At 44.8% G+C, this 17500-nt stretch overlaps 1 pseudogene; it reads left to right on the forward strand.

Moving 5' to 3' along the window:
* The first annotated feature begins 11658 nt into the window (after nucleotides 1-11658).
* LOC127905562 (photosystem I P700 chlorophyll a apoprotein A1-like) overlaps nucleotides 11659-17500 on the forward strand; it is a 9161-nt pseudogene continuing 3319 nt past the window's right edge.

A 17500-nucleotide genomic window follows, 5' to 3' on the forward strand; every position in this document is an offset into this window, starting at 1 on the left:
GGTGTTGTTTAATAGATGTCGAGTGCCGCTTTTCCCCGCCCGAGAATCCTCATCTGCTTAGAGTGGGCGAGCTAGAATCCTTATGTCAGGTTGGTTGTTCAAAAGACACTTTCTCTTTACCCTTTGCATCTTCATCTTTTCGAAAGCACAGACCAGAATAAACTTCTGCACCTATTTCAGGTGCAAAGCCTCTTCAATAAAGACCTCTTTCTCTCTTTCTTTTTTTTCTCCCTTGATTGAAAGAGGATAAGCGCGGTACATTGAGTAAAGGGAGGATTTGCTACATCGGGCGGTGGGTGGCCCCTTCGAGAGTTGCGGGTCCTTGCCGCTGCATGAGTGGTAGCTCATGCTCAAAACTCCTCCGACACGAGTCCTAGTCGTTGCGCTGCGGTCCGTTTCCCGTCTTCGCTTGCGCGATTTATTTGCACTTCTGATTGGTTTCATCCATCTCCGACCCTAATGAATCGAGTATGTATTCAGGGGTCAGCCAGTCAATCAGTTCGGGTTCTCGGTCGGTTCCCGTTCGCCTGCCTCCCTCATAGTCCATTAGTGGGTAGGGTGGGTGACTTAGAGGGCGCCCGCCTCCTCTTCAGACGTGTCCTCGACAATCTGGCGGTTGTTCGATCTCAGCTTTTGGGGGCGGGAGTGCTTGGTCGCTGGGGTTTCCTTTTCCTCAACCAATTCGGTTGTGTCAGCCCGGTCTAACATTTATGAGCTGGCAAGATGGATTGAAGGTAAGATAGATTTGAGTTTAACTGGTATAGGACCTTCGATCGACCATGGGGCGTATTTTCATTCTAAAAACTGAATTTGAAGCGTAAAAAGCTCCTTCTCATGTTGCATTTCTTTGGTTTGGAAGTTTCAGTATGTTGTCTGTGGATTTCTAACAAAGGAAAGCCCCCCTATGCCATTTGATTAATTAAAGTTCCGTGCTGCTCGCCACTCCCCGAGGCCAAGGACGGGGTCGAACCGTCATTCCAGGATTTGCAGTCCGATACATTTCCATTATGTTACCTAGCCGCCACCGCATATGTATAAAAAGAGGGAGCGGGGAAGGAAGAACAACCGTTTCACTTTGGAACATGAGGTGGCGGGCGGAGCGCTCTATATGATCGGCGGCGGGTTACCAGAGAAGAGGGGACAACTTCTTTCTCCCTTGCCTTGCTCCATTTTCCTTTTATGATTGAAAGTAGCAAGCCACTCCACTACTGGTATATAGGCCAGATCAGATAAAGGGTTGCTTCCTCCATATGTTCAGGCAAAGAACATATAGAAGCTAGCTTTTGTTTTGTCTTGTAAGCAACCATGCCTATAGAATTTTGCTTACCAAAGTGGTCTTACTAAAAGTAAGTAAGCAACCAGTTCCGTTCCAAGTGACATGGCTTTTCACTACTCTTTTCCAGAGAAGGTTGCTCATCCAGCCCGGCGGATCCATTGTTTATGCGGCAGTGCGATGCAGCTGAAAAAGCCCTTTCTTTATATTAGTAATATTAGTGACGGTATAGGTTGCGGAAAACTCCAAAACTAGGGTTCCAAAATAAAAAGCTTATTAATATAAGTTTTAGAAAAAGGCACCCCTACTATACCCCTAAACTAGAAGCTAGCGCGCAACGGCTTTTCCGCCGTTGTTGCTTGCTGCTTGCAAGCTCGAAAATCTCTCTTTCGCCTCGCCTCCCTGTCTCCATTCTGATTGATTCGCTTCTTCCTTCGCGCAAGCGCGGAACCCCTTGTTGTGTTGCATTTCGTGATCCTCCTTTTCTTTTCCGCTTACCACTATTCCTCCTATCTTTCAATGCCTTCCACCCAGCCCAGTACCTATAAGAAGTGCCTATCCTCTTAAACCTGACACGGGATAGGATAATAGTACAGCCTCGAGGCGAACAGCTCCTTTCTAAGCTCAGGGAAGAACACCTAGCCCAGCTTTCTTTCCGAGCCATCAATAACTGCCAGATTTTTTTTTCGGGTCCGGCTACCCCTTCAAGAGGTCCAGCTTTCCTTTCACCGGTCGGTCAGTTATGGAGTTCGAGCCAGCGCAGGCTTCACGGCCAAGTATTGTGCCGTTTTTAAGAAAGATCTTATCCTTTCTTTCACTCGTACCGTGACCGAAGCAAAGCCTCCCGTTGTGGATCTTATGACGACATGAAGTTCTCGAGTTGGTATTCAGTGAGCCAACATGGACTCGGAGGTCAGTGATTTCGATGGATTTCCGGAATATCTATATATAGTTTTCGTCCGTCTCGTCTGTTTAAAAGGGGCATAGACAAAGGCCGATTTTGTTTTGGGACTGCAACAAATTTCCAGATTTGGTCGGTGCTCGGTAGCATTCCCTTTATCTATCAAAGTAAAGTACGCTAGGGATTCTCTTCAAGTAGAGTAAACAAAACGGGAGGCACAATTAGTTGAGTCTAGCATTCCTGTGCAATTCCCTTCCTTTAATTCATTTGATTGGATTCCCGTCTGTTAATTCAATATGCTCTTCCCGCTTAGGTTAGCTGTACTCTCGTGTAGCAGTTAACGCTTGGTGGGAGTTCCAACATAGGAAGGCACCCGTAGGTTTTTATTCCTCTACTTTATTCAATGTAATTCCTTCATGTAAATAGACTTCTCCTGTCAACAAACAAGAAAACGGATGCCGCGCAAGGGCTTTTCGCGTTAGGTTCGGCCTGGTATACAAGCAATTAATGAGCCTAAACTAGGGGGTTACGCAAGGGGGGTGGGTACTCAGGTCTTGAAAGCCTCAATAAATAAAAGCGTGTATTTCCAGTTTAGGAAGAGAGAAAGTCTAATTCCACTAGAAAAACTGGAAAAAAACTCTTTTATATGAATTCAACCAACTCAAAAAGTAGTGGCAGGAAGCAGCACACCAGGAGGTGCGGGACGAACTCCTTCTTTTAAATATTCCAATCGAGCTGCCGAATCAGTACGGGTCCAGAAATTGGTAAACCAGAAAATAGACACACCCACAAATCATTCTTTTATTTAATAAATCTCATGTAGGAGAGCCTATACCGGAAACTCAAATGTGATAATTCAGGCGAAAGAAAGGTCGATCTTTCTTGTATACCTGCCCGTGAACCCTTCTCTCTCTTTCTTTGATCGAATCCCTTGGTTTCTTAAAAAGAGTTGTCCCCTGTCTGTATCAGTCGTCTCTATGGCAATCTTTCTTTAAGCAGAAAGCGTGTTAAAGCTAGATACCCAAGGAGCAAAAGAGAAATGGCTTTCGGCCTAGGATCTCTTGAAAGTGCTTTTCCTTTCCTTTTAACTAAGACAACTTCCCCTAACTCCCAACTCCTAGCTGCCTAGCTCCTTAGCTGCCACTGTTGCTGACTGACTTTGGCTTCCTTCTTCGTGAACTGTGTATTCCTATTCTACGTCCGGTTCAAGTTTTTTTCGACAATCTCAGTACTACCTATATGGCTTCTAATCCTATCCAGGATGCGCGCACGAAAGACATTGAGATTGATCTTAACTTTGTGCGTGAACATGTTAACACTGGTGACTTGCGCCTTTCTTATCTTCCTACGGAGAAAGAAACTGCCGACATCTTCACCAAAAGTCTCTCTACTTCTCGTTTTAAAACTCTCAGAGACAACCTCTGCATCATTTCTCATTCCAGAGCAAGCAATATATCCTCTCTTTCTGTCGGGAAGTCAGGCAAGGCGCTGCCCTCTTGTTTGCTAAGCCCTTCGAGGCTATCTCTCTTCTAGTGATAAGATAAGCGAAGCTAGTTCCAGTATAAATAGGAGCAGTTTCTCTGAATTCCCTTCCTTCTGCATCGCGTTACAATCCTTATGCAAGCCAGTCCGCCCCATAGTAGTAATATATTTAGGATTTAGCTAGGGCTAACTGCTTTCCATGTCTCCGGGGCTTTCGTTTGAGTTGGAGTTGTATCACTATTTGCTGTCGATCCCGGCTAGCCATTGGTTCTTTCTGACTCTATCTTTTCACGGTAGTGCTTCTCCTCTTAGGAAAGCGAGCAGGCAAGTTCTAAAAAGTTCCAGCCAGCAAGCAGGGTAAAAGGATGGGGCGCAAGTCGGGTTGGTTGCATGCCCAAGGCAATGTTTTTGTAGATTGAGATGGATTGATCTTCGCTATTGTGCCTCTTCCTTGTACCATTGATGCTGCGGCAGTGCCTAATATGAGTTTGCTCCTGTCCCAGACAGCTTCGAGGTTACCATCGATCGATTACAGAGGTTTCAACCACTGCTCCCCTTTGATCGAGTGCTATTTCTATAATAAAGATTGAATAGGAAAAACTTGAATTGGCTTCAATCGAGATTGCCTCCAGCTTCTTAGGCACATGAGGAAGCGGTCTAACATCTTTTCAATCGAAATCCCAATCAAAGACAAGTTCTACCAAGGCCGGGATCTGAAAGAGAAGAATAACTTTCGGAATTCCAAGTGACCCTTCAGAAGCTAAAGTTGAATGATCGAAGTCTCCTTCAGGTTCAGTCGAAGAGATCGAAGCGAAGTCATCAATTCAACCATTCGCATGGTCTCCCCTAAGACTGACCTCTTTTCCAAATGAACCGAACCTCGATCCACATTCATCAAAGAGAGACGGCCATCTCTCTAGGTTGCACACGCCCCTCATTCGCCCTTTACTAGAAGGTAAGGCAAAAAGCAAAAGCAGCTTAAGCCCTTACGATCACCCGAGAAGCCCTCGAGCCTATAGTATTTATTCTAATATAAATATATCTTTTTAAGTATGACTAATCTGACGAAGAATCGTAGTTCCTACACCTTGCGTGGCGTCTCCCAGTCCAACACGGCTTGCACGCATCTTCTTTTGATCCAATCAACTCATGCCGTCGCCAATCCAGTGCCCAAGGAACTAGACCTTATGCAAAGCACCTTTTTCACATAGAGCTGATTTTCCCTTATGATCTGGAATTGGTCATAGTCTGCCAAGAGGGCAGCGCCTTGCCTGACTTCCCGACGAAAGCCGAGCTATGGTATGGGCCTGCATGCATGGGTGCTGTTCGAAGATTTGATCGTCGGCCCTATTGAGAAATCGGCTGTTGCCCAGATCCAGGGAGGCTGAACCACAGAAACAGGTACCCCTAACCACCTAAAAATTCCGAATGGACTTTTTGCGCTTCCTGAGAAAGAAGGCTTTCACTAGACCAAAGACCTCGAGAACGCCTGCCGCGAGAATTCACAGGTTCGTTCATTTACCAGCACTAGTTCGTACCTTAGCAAGCAAGCTGCCGCGACCTCCGGTCTGCAAGCACCTCTGGTCTCAGTTCTAAAGCCAGAACAACTTCCTGCTGGCCGCAAGCACCCCCGGTCTCCAGGCAACAAACAGGGAGACAGAAAGCCACACTTGCTCCTTTCTTTCCGACTTGGTGCTTTCAGTCCTGTCTTGAAGCTTGCCTCCGACCCGAGGCGACCGAAGGAAGGAAGCGCCTTCAGACCTTACTTGTTCCAGGATGGACGTAGTTCAGTTGACGTATGAGTTGTGGAGGATGGTATTATGTCCGATCTAAAAAGAATGGGGTTTTTAGGATGGGAATGATAAAAAGGGGAGTCGGGTCAGCTAGATTCGGGATGGGATCGACTAATGAATATGGTGTAATAGGTGGGATAAAAGATGTTCTTATCGTGCATCGCTAGCTGCCGCCTCATAGTAGTGATACGCGTTGGGCGCAAGGAAAGACCCCACTCTAACTCCCCTCATTGCTCTAGCCAGACCGGGAGAAACTTTTAATTGGGGGTAGTGGCCCCAGACGAGGGATAGATGGGCAACTAGGTAATATAGAAGGTCGACCCAACCGAATCTGTTCGATTCCATCAATCACTCCGTTGGGACGGGAACATGTATCCCTCCCAACCAAAAATCTTTTTGTCTAAATCAGCTTTCGGCCTATCGATTTAACCGGGAGCTGCTGTTGAGCACTCTTTCCATCACCGGATTCCCTATGCGCTGATTGATGCTTCCTCTCCGACTCGATGAGACCACACTACTGAGTGAGCTTCTTTCTGGCGCTCTTCCTAGGATTCCTAATGCCTCTTGCTTCAACACAGAATAAGGTCTTTTCTCGGCCACTTTGTCATGAAATGAAAGCACAGTGAGTGAGTCTTCTTTCCGAGTCGAGTACTAGGCAGTCAATGTAGAGTTCACTTCATTTGTCAGACTCCCGGTACCGAAGCAAAGTACTCATCCGAAAAGACGGTTTGATCATGCCCTTTGTCCTCAACCCATGGTTCTCCTATATCTCCTAACTTTCGCTTTGCTTTCTCTTGAGCCCGCATTTCGTGTTTTTTAAGATCTTTAGAGGTGAACCCACATAGTGGAGCCTTCGTGTACCAATTTCAGTGGTTGAGTTTCGCACTCCCGTCATCTTCCTCTTATTTTTGGAATATCCCAAATAGTCATCAGAAACAAGCTAGCCGAGCATTGATTTGGGTGTGGGTGGGGTATGGTGCCCCAACGGATGGATCTCCATCAACATGGGATTTTTCCGAGGGGATCAATGTCTGGTCGAACCAAGCTTCCTTCTCTCTCTCTTGCTTCCCCACCTGTGACTGAAGCTTCCACATGAACTTGACTTTCCTATCTGAGTAGACCGAAAGTTCTACTTTTTGGGAGGGACATTAAAAAGGTAGCTTTCTCCCTGGTCGATCAGTCGTTCAATCCTTTCCTCTTGATCAAATGCATTTCTAAAAGATTCTCACAACACAATGGACTCCAATACTGAACTGAGACGGACCCAGACCCCCTACCGAAAGGGCTCTGTACCTATATGTTCTTTATCTCAAGCGATAGCTTTCAAGTGCCCGACCCTCTTCCCTTGATCAATGAGTGAGAAAGCAAGAGCCAGTCAGAGAGTCACCATAGCCAAGTGATGTTTTCAGGTGGTTCAATCTAGAAGTGGGACGAAAAGAAGAGCTGTCGTAGAATAGTCTTAGTCCTGTCTACCTTGAGATTGCCCCTATCTATCAACGGGGGACCCCCCGAAAGGCGAATAGGAAGCTTCAAGCGATCTGGGATCCCACCTTTGATCGAGATGAAGGTGTAGTTTTCACTAGGAATCCTAGGGTTGCCGATCAGGTGAAGTCTTAGTTTCTGGGCACAAAGCATTCCCTCTTCACTTCCCGTTCTATTTCTTTCTTTCCCTCGAGCCGGGAACCCCTAGATCAGCTAATCCGTAACTTCCTTCGCTGCCTTTCGAGTGCATCGGATTCTATGCATTTTATTCCCCAATTGCGGATTCTCTTGCAGCGGAATGCCTCTATCTACGTCAATTTATGATTCAAAAGGCTAGGCCGATGAAAGCATCTCAAATGCAACCAACTTTCACTGCCAACCTTTCTTTTCACTATCTGGTATCACAGCCTATTCCGCTTAATTAAATAAAGGGATCCATGTCATTTCCCTCAAAATCTCGCTACCTTGCGCCGTGATCCACTACTTATTTGTCTTTTAACGTATGAGAGAGCCTGCCAGGAAAGAGTCCAAGTCAAGCTTTCCAGCAGCCAGATGCGGATTGAATAGCTGCGCTTACTCCTTCAACGGCAACTGCAGCTAAGACTGCTTATTCCTTGTTCACATTCGACCATGAATTCAGAGTTGACAAGAGAGAGGGCGTACTTTTATTATGATTGATAGGCGGACTTCACTCCCTTTGAGCTAACAGCCAAGAAGAGTTCACATTCAACTTCCTTACCTTACCATGAGCAGAGTGCCGCCGAGAGGAATCGGACTTATTTAATCATTCCCATAGATTGCTAGTAGTTTAGTTCCATTCGTTCGCTTTATAAAAAAAGTCGACCGGCTTTCGGGCACTTCTGTCTACGGGCCCTTCTTATGTTATGCAATTTGCGATTCTGTGAACCTTTCTTCCAGAAGAGAACGGAAACTCCACACAGGCAATTTCACACCTTCCGAATGTGCCATTTGACCGAATGTGACAGCTAATCAACACTAATTCGTTTCAGGAACAGGAGAAAGGGTCTTTCAGCTAAAGATCAATCTAGAAAGCAGAGTCCAAGGTACATGTGTTAAGCATATCACAACATATGCCAATCAGTTTCTTTCGGGAACATGAAAAAGCCCAGCTAACTAAGTTTTTTAACAAAGATTGGGACCTGAAGTAGTAAAACGAAGAAGAGAAGGTCAACCAAGCGTATTAATGTGGGCATTTCTTCTAAAAGCCTTTCTTAGCTTTATGGCTGATAGCATGAACTTGGTCTTCTTGGTCCCTTGTACCAGAGGAAGCATGGAGGTGTCTTGTCTTCTATAATGCAAAGCGAATTCATGTGTGGTTTAGAATCCTTGACTTGCCTTAGGAAGTCTATTCCCACTTGAAAGTCATCCGAAGTACTGATTGAACTGGCTTTTACTTCCTATTATGGCAGCTAGCTGAGAAAGAGACCATTGACCTGTCAGCTATCACTCATCATATAGAATAACGATTGGACATCACCATCACATAGTAGATAAGAATTTGTTTGAATCAAGATGTCGGAAAGAAAGAAGCAGATTGAATGCCCGGACTGTGGAATCCTGCCTGGCAGCTATAAATGCATGCCCTTAATTGAGTGGGAAGTTTCCTTGAAAGTTTCCAATTTGGAATGAACTGGCCTGGAAAGAAAGATGAGCAGCCAATTCTAGCTTACCTGGAACTTGAACAGAGCTTGGGGATCAGAAAGCTGGCTCGCTATGCCCTTTTTCAAAGAGAAACAGGACTAACAGATCCATATGGAAATGCCCACCCGAAAGGAGATCTACTCGAGATCCCAGAATGCTTTCAATCTTGCTCCGCACTCGGGGCAATACTCCAACCGAGTGAAGATATGAACGAGACTTCATCATTTTCTTTATTTCACTCATTTGATGAAACGGCAAGAAGTCAAGTAGCCGAGCTGGTTCCAACCAACCCCCATCATTCACCGTTTCCCCTGCTGCACACCTCGCCAATCCCTTCTTCCAGAATGAAAGAAGAAAGATTTCCGAATCTTTATGAAAAATTCATAAAAGAAAACTCTTGAATTTAGGGCTTAACATAACACGCTCTGGCAGAGTGGCTCCCTTGTTAAGTGTACGGTATGGCCCCTTGGCTCAGGCTAAGCGGTCCACCCACGATGGCTAGCAAGCACCACGGCTAGTACTCAGGCTAACTAGTGGCCCTGGACGTCACCTCATCTTGATCGAGAAAATGCCGCGGGGCTATTGAGGCACGTTCCGCACTCACCCAAGTCGAGATTCCATCGGGTGACAGAAGTTTTTTAGTAGAGATAGATAAGGCGGTAGGTTAAATTACTAAACGCCCTTGTTTGCTGAGGGGGGCTTGCTCTTTTTTCAAAATGGGTCGATTACCTGATTGCTATGGCTATGAGACTAGTGCAAAGAAGTAAGAATCAGTCAAATCTGTTAATGAAATATCTGTATCGCCCTTAGCTTGCAAACAAGCCCTTATATCAAATATCAAACAGGCGCCTAAGAATAAGAAGTCCCTGCCCTTTCGATTGTTATTGGCTTATTCTCTAGCATCCGATTGTGGGCATCAATCCCAGCCATCTTCATTTCAGTCCTTGCTTTGGCTCTTTCTCTAAGACCGTGGTTAAGAAGTTCCGTCGCCTTACTAATTTTATTAGATGCAGCGTAACGACTCTTTTTGCTTCCGGAGTGAACTTCCTTGTCAGCTCTATAAGGGCCTCTCTTAAAGCAGAAAAAGACGAGTTCCAGTAGTCTCAGCCCCAAACCCCATTTGATAGAGTTTCATCCAAGGCAGCCCCTTCTTTTTAAAGCAAATCGTCTGCTCTCTCTTGGGGAGAGGAATTCCTTGATGCATCGAATGCTGCTATTAAATGCGCTGTTGTTTCTGAGTGAATAACCGGTCTTGTCGTATCCGCTGTGAGCCTATCTGCTGCTGTAAGAAAGCTAACTTCATGCGTAAAAGCTCTCTCTGGCCGTTCACAAAGCTATAAAATCTTCATTCCGGGTTAGGGGAAAGGCGATTCAGGGATTTCCTATTGCGAAACTCTTTTACCATATATTGAATTACTACGGGTATAAAAAAAGAAGAAAGAACTATGACACGTAGACGGGGCGAAATCTCCCTACGATTACGTTCCTATAGAAAGGGGGTGCTATGGAAAAGAGGAATCTCAGGTACTTTTAACTTTATGCCCATCTTGCTTCTGGTAATGCAAATGGAAATTCTCATTAGGATGCATCTGACTTCAACCCCAAATCTTTTCGCTTCCACTCCTATAAAGTAAAGAAGATAGTTAGACCAAGTTCACTAACATTTCCTTCTAGGCTCTAGCCTCAAGCTAATCTCATTAGGCTCCACATTCCAATCTTCACACTCGCATTAAATCGTAAGACTCTCATCAGAAGACAGTCAAACCTAGGATTCAAAATCTTTGCTTCCAGTGGCATGAAGTGAGATTGATTCTAATGAATCATAAATTGCAATCTTAATCCTGATGATAGAAATCCTCTTGCATTTTTTCACCTTCTTCCACCATACTTTCAATTCTATCTGATCGGGGATTCTTGATTGGTGCTAAGCTGACTGAAATAGTTTTTCTTTAAGTTTAGTTTAGTCGAAAGTCACATGTGGGGGTTGTACACAAAAGTTTAAGTGGCACATCACACTCACATGACCACTTTAATGACTTGCCTTTTCTTTGCTTAGGATGGTGACACTTGTCAAAGGACTAATGGCTGGTGCTTTTTCTAGCCTTGGAACTTGCTCTCTTTGCTTTGCTGCCTGCTCTTTAGGCTTTTCTGCTTGCTCTATATGCCATGCCCCTTTGCTTGCAGATTTTGCTCTTATACCATCTGTGCCTGCTTGAGGCTGATTCCTATGCAGCGGCATCTGCGCATGTGGTTCATTTTCAAGTCACCAAAGCATTCTTTTTGACCGGGCTAAGGAACTGGCCTATAGGGGCACCCTCTCTTAAAGCCAGTAAGACTTGCTCGCGCTTCCTTCACCTCGAGAACTGCTTTTGAAAGCCCTTGAGTACACGAGCATTTAGCGGGGAATAGGACATGATTAATCACTTGCTTTGTTTGTGTCTTTCACCTCCCGAAAAAGACGTTCTTCGAAACATGTGTGTTGAGCAAGCTGTTTGATTCTCTTTTAAGCGGGATCGGGATGAGGATTCAGCTTTACAAACTCAAGGGGCCCATTCAACACCAAGAATATCCGGAGGCCGGTTGAGAGAAAGCTCTTCCAAGTCTCTCTCTCCTAAACTCCAGGCCAGGATCGTTCCCGCTCCGCTCCAAGGTTCGTAAAGATATTGGCGATGAAGTCAGTTGTGGCGTAGTTACACGGGGTTTTTTTTGTACGAGAATCCAAAACCATGAAATCGGATAATTGGTTAGAGAATAAGGAAAAGATAGCGGAAGATGTTTGATTAAGCTCTCGAAGCGAAAGTGGCATCTACTTACACTTCTTATTCTTTTATGAGAACGCTTTTCGTTACAGAAAGATGGGATATGTAGGTTCTAACTAGACGCCCAATCACTATTATATCCTGGAAGCAACCATTCCGGCCAGTAAAGCAGCCAAAACTATGCTTCCCAGAAAGACTGCAACGCTCGGATTGCTCACCAGCACTCTGACTTCCGGCCTTTTTTAGCCAGGTAAGTTAGTTGAAGTTTTTTAACAAAACCAGACGCATATGGAAGCATACTTTAGGTTATTTAGTTCCTTTTTAAAGCGAGAGGAGCCAAGTTTCAAACTGGAATGGATGATTCGGGATCAATATACCTTGTGGTCGTGATTCTTCCTTCGCCAGTTCACCAGTACAGGAGGAGGGAGCAATGGGAACTCATGGATGCTTTCCTAGCGGGAATCCAATTCAGATAGAGCCCAAGAATCTCATACCTTTCGACCATCTAATCCTTTTCTTTGGACCTAAGTCATCATATCCTACGCCCGAACCCCCCTAACTGCAGGAATGACCAGAGCCCCCTACTTTCCATTTCTTCTTGGTAGCGGCGAGAGTCTCCATTTCGATCCTTGTGATGAATTTGAGTGAGAATATTGAATTCTTTCTCTCTCTTTAACGATACCCGAGCCATCATGCGACAGTACAAAGCCCAAACCCGACGAACAAGATTCCCCTTCTTTCCTATGCACCTTTTGTCAAAGAGATCCCGGAAGCTTTAAGATCTCGATTGCCTCGTTGTCGATGAGCTATGAAGAAAAGAGCTGAACTGGGGGATTTTTCAAGTCAAATTTGGATAGGGATCCTCTTTCGGGTTCTCAAAAAGGACTACCAGCGGGAGTGCTTGAGTCAATCTTTCTTCTCTTTGTTCTCATGTCCCTGAGCGAAAGGGGCCCGTCCATCAATAGAAGGTGCGGCTAGCTTCACAGAAGAGTAATCCCGAATTGGCAATTCTTCTTTCTTGGTTTCCGTTCCCCTGCCACCTTCAATCCGTCCGCTGGGAATGATTCAAGCAATGCAGGTGAAGAAGGGAGGGACTACAAGCTTGAGTGCTATCTATCCGAAGTGAAATCCTTGTATTAGTAGTCACTAGGAAGCCTTCCCCCTCGCTAGAGGAAGCCCCATAGCAAGTGAGCCTTCTTGACTCTCTGTCCCGTCTGAGTTTAGTTCGTCTCTCTGGAGTATGAGATCCCATTTCAAGCCCGAGCCATCTAGTTCTTCTTTTCTTCCTTAAGCACTTGAGCCAAACATCCATCCATCGGATTCATTTAATTGCTTTCTTGAATCTGTGAATGCGTAAACTACAAGTAGTCGGAGTCACTCTGGACCCAGGCACATATTGTAATGTCATTGATCCCCGTCTTCCTCATCAGGACGGGGCTCCGCTAATACGCCTATACCGAAAGAAGTCCAACCAGAACCCCTACTGCTACCTCCCATGTTACTTGCACCCACTACTGGGTTGGATGCGCCGGAAGGGGGTGCCCCTGGGATTTCAATTCAACCCTTGTTAAAGCTTTTCGTCTTTCTCCTTGTATTGTAGCATTCCGCTTTTGGGTTGCCGGTAGTGCAGGCAAAGTAAGTACTTTCGGGCAGGTGCCGTTAGAGAACTAGGTGGTCAGTAGGCGCAATCTGTCTTTCTTTCCTTGCTAGGTGCAAAAGGCTCTTTGTCGGTCTTGATGCCGAGAGCTAGAGTTCATCCAATTCCATACGTGACAGACTTTTGAGAACATTCGAATTCGACTGCTACGTTCAAGAAAGCTTTCAAGGTAGCGTAGTTATGAAGTCAACAGAGATGCGCGTCTTCTGCTTGATGCGCGTTATCCGCTGTTGTCTCTTTCTTTACCATATTAATTCTTTAACATTGGCTTGAAGGAGTGTAGCGTAAGAATCTCAAATCTTTATCTTTCTTTTGTGCGTTGCAAATTCGTTTTTGTTCTGAGGCTGCGCACCTTAGTTCTGTTCTATGTTTATCGAGATTTTTCGTCGAACAATGACAATGTTCGAAATCCCCTCTGTGTGTTGAATCCTAAGTAGCTAACCGAAGTGGGCTTGGTGGCCCTATTTCATAAGAAAGACCGCCCCCTTCAATAAATTCCCTAAGAGAATAAAATAAAGGCATCTCCTTTCTTTTTCTCTTCTCGCTTTGTCCGCCTACTGTTTTCGCTTTAGGATAATGGGCATGCTCTCTCCCCATACACTGCTCTATTCTTTCTTTTCTGATAGTCATACTCTGTATTGGCTCTGTCTCGTACCTGGTAGCTACCCTTTCGGTTCCCCCCTTGTACTATTCGGTACACGTTGATCGAGAAAACCTGCCTAGCCGCCGTGTGGGCAGCTCAGAAATTCCGGCACTACCTGCTGGCAGGTCCGGCACTGATAGTCGCTGGGCTAGACCCGTTGAAATTTTTGAAAAACCGGGTAGAATGGTCAGATGGCCACTCCTGCTATCGGAATTCGAGATCAAATATGTTCGGCGTAAAGCCATAAAAGGGCAAGTGCTAGCCGACCATTTGGCGGCATTGCCGATCGCAGAAGGTCAGCCTCTCCCGACCTAATTTCCTGATGAGGGTATTATGCACATCCAGTCCCTTGAAGTTGCTCCCCACTGGTCTCTCTCATTCGCATTCGACGGCGCTGCGAGCGAGCGGGGATGTGGTGCTGGGATCGTACTTACATCCCTCGAAAAGGTAAAATCCCTACTTTCCTACCTGGGGATAAGAAAGAATAGAAAGAAGCAAAAACCGCACCATCTTCAACAAGACGTGTGAACAGCGCCTCTACGCCTATTCGATAGCAGCTTCAGATTCCGATAACAAAGGTAATTCCTCCTCTAAGAGCTGATTCAATGGCATCGCTTACTCATTCAAATGCAACTAAGCCCTATGCTTAACACATGCTCTTCGATGTGTCCTAGCTTGAAGCTACTTTCTTACTCATCAGTACACGAATCCGCTCCTAGAGAATAGTCTGTTACAGAAGATTCCATAGCAGTAGTTTCATTCCTATTTATTTTAAATAAAAAGAAGAAGATTCCCTAGTCGAAGAAGTATGACCACAATCGGATTAAGAGACAGAATAAGTTGTTAAAGAAGAAGCCGTAAGCGGTGCAAGAGTAAGCACTGGTACTCTTTCTAGAGATATTTATAGTGTTCAATCATCCGGTGCTCTCTTTCCTGTCTCGCCCCTGAGTGTAGTTGATTTAAGAGCCCTAGTTCTTTCGTTGAGGTCTTCGGTATTAAAGTTGAAAGGAAAGCGTATAAAAGAAAGAGGGCCTAGCCTAAATGGAAGAGCGTATTTGTTGAAAAAGGAGGTTTTCGTTCAGAAGGCTCTAGGGCTCCTCGTTTCCGAGAAGAAGAGGGCGTCGGGATCGGATCTTCTAAGGCGGACTTTGCCGGGTATGAAGGAATGAGGAGCGCGAAGGGTTAGTGGGAGTGCTTTCAAGTCTAAAGGTTAAAAAGCCTTCGTCCAGAGCACTGGGAAGGGACTGGCTTAAGGAAGTCACGTTGGTTAGGCAGATAGTTGTTAAAAGATGTTAGTAGTAGCTCCCTGCTTGATAGGACCTACTTGGCTTAGGTTGTTGAAGCGATAAGACCAACAGCACTTTGTATTGACTTAATGCTCAAATCAGAATGAGTTCGTTATTTTCCTAATAAAGGAAAGGCAGAGCATACCCAATGAGCGAAGGAAGGGAAGCCAAGATCTTAGTTTGAGCTAGGGAGCTTCGGTCTTGGTCAATCCTCATCAATCCTGGTCCTTTTTTCGGGGCGATATCTGCGAGAATATGTATATGTGCTCCTCACCTTACCGGGTGTTTCGGGTAATTCCAATCGTGCCATCAAAATAGGTTATTTGAAAGTGAAGAAGAACAGAACGCGGGAAATCGGTAACCTAACCTGAACTTAAGGTGAACATTACATTCATAGAGTAAGGGGCTGTAACTATTCATATATTGTTTAAGGGGCTGGGCCTAGGGTGAGTTATGGCTTAAAGTCTCTTGGAGCTGTTCTTCATCAATCCCCGTTTAGAGATAGACTTTAACTGAAAAAAACGGATTTGTCAATATAAGGGAATGAATTCCACTATATCAATAGCAAGAAGAAAGGAATGGCTGACACAATCAGTAGCCGTTGGCGTTGGAGGAGCAGCTGCGGGCGGTGGTTTCGTTCTTTCATTAAGAAACCCGCCTACGGTACGTCGGTTTCATTCCTTCTATTCAACATATAAAGTATGCTGCTTAGTTCATCTGCTAGCTCGCCTTCTTCTTCTAGTTCTAGCTAGCTGGTTGCTGCGACATAAGGAAAACGTTCAACGTTCAGAATGGGTAGTTTTTGAGGATTTGGACTTTGATGGGGATTTAGGGATAACACATGCATATGAATAAGCAGAATTCTCAATAGCATTGGAAAAAGTACCAACATAATAAGAATTAAGGAATATTAACAACAACATACTCATTTTAGGGTAAAGTAGTACCACTAATCCAATTATAGAGGTAGAGGAGGACGGTAAATAATCATAATGGTAAACCAGAGCCACCGGTTGGCGGGACTTCCAACTTCCAAAAGAGGAAGATCCATCAAATTGATTCATGAGAGGGGGGTCTTTCCTGTAGTAGTTGGAGTTGGAGGTGTGGCACACCAGCTGGATCCTTCCTTATGTATAAATGAAATGTATTTGCCGGTTGGCTGGTCAACGGTCACGCTGTCTGGTCAATCCAGTTCTTCTTTTATAAAATAGATGCCGGTCTTTGGGGTCCTCCGTTTACCAAATCAATATCTCCACTACGGTACACTCATCCATTTGATGGAACATCTATTCCCTTTCGAGCTGTCAAATCAGAGTACGGAGGTACGGCTGTAGCGAAACAAGAATTCTTATTATTGTATGTAATATACCCCGCACCACGCTCATTCCTTAATTCAAGTGGAAGTGGCATCTGCCCCTGGAATATGTCATACTCTTCCCGTCCAAAATGACTGTCTTGAATTAGTTCCTCTATCTTTCTTTCCCTGAAGCAGCAAGAAGTACACATGAATCGATTTCTGGTAATTCAATATACCCCGTTCCCTTCGAGATCTCTTTTGAAGGTGCAAAATATAGAATCTATAATAAATAGAAGTGGAATCTGCTTATGGTATGGGTATTTTTTAAAACATTGGCTCAATCTTCATCTCTGTCTTTTCCAAAAAATGGATATTTTCTTCCGGTCTCTGGTCTCCGGGCTTTCCATCCGTCCACGTCTATTTTATGTGTGAATCCATCTCGACTTCGCCCTTTTGTTAGCAGCTCTTCGATCCACCTAGGAAAGGTCTCCGAGGCCATGTTTTCTAATCCAAAAATTCACTTTCATGGCTTGAATTTTAAGCGTAGTTTTCCACTCTATAACTATATAACAAGGAGTGGAGCTGGAGAAGATCCCTCCCCGGCTAGGCTACTACGTTTTCGTGTTTGAAATTCCAGGTCTGGTCTTCATTGGTATTTGCTTTTTGCTCACTCACTACGTTTTTTTTTTCTTTTTAGTTCTTCCCCCGCACGGGCGAGCTGTCTGAGGTCGATGGTGCATCCGGTAAGCTCTATCGGTATTCATCTCCAGAGCCCGGTCAGAGCTGACTTTCACGAATAAACCCCGGTGACGGTTACCTGCTTTGCTTAACCTAACCGGCCAGAAGGTTCCTTTACCGATAGCCGACCAGAGATCTAAGGGTTGACGGTTAGTTAGTTCTCTTTTCTCCGTCCGGTAATAGAATTTCTTTACCGATAGAGCAACCCGGAATCCTGTTCTTACTTTAAGAGAAGGTTGTACTATTTAATTTAGTAGGAGGGGGAAGTGGATCTCATTTCAAAACTGATCGAACCAGGAAGTGATCTTTACTAGAAGGAAGGAGAGCGAAATCAAGTTCTTTTCTTTTATTATTTAGTATTATTATTATTTATAAAAATTATATTAATTTGTTATAACTAATTATTTGTTGTCTCCATCAGTCAAATAAAACGGATCATTTCTGTGGGATCGAAGAATTTCATGAATTTCATTATACCCCTTCCCTTCTAAGATCCTTACTTTTTGTCTGGTATTTCATAGGAATAG

Source organism: Populus trichocarpa, chromosome 7 (assembly GCF_000002775.5).
Source record: "Populus trichocarpa isolate Nisqually-1 chromosome 7, P.trichocarpa_v4.1, whole genome shotgun sequence".
In the NCBI taxonomy this organism is placed as follows: Eukaryota; Viridiplantae; Streptophyta; class Magnoliopsida; order Malpighiales; family Salicaceae; genus Populus; species Populus trichocarpa.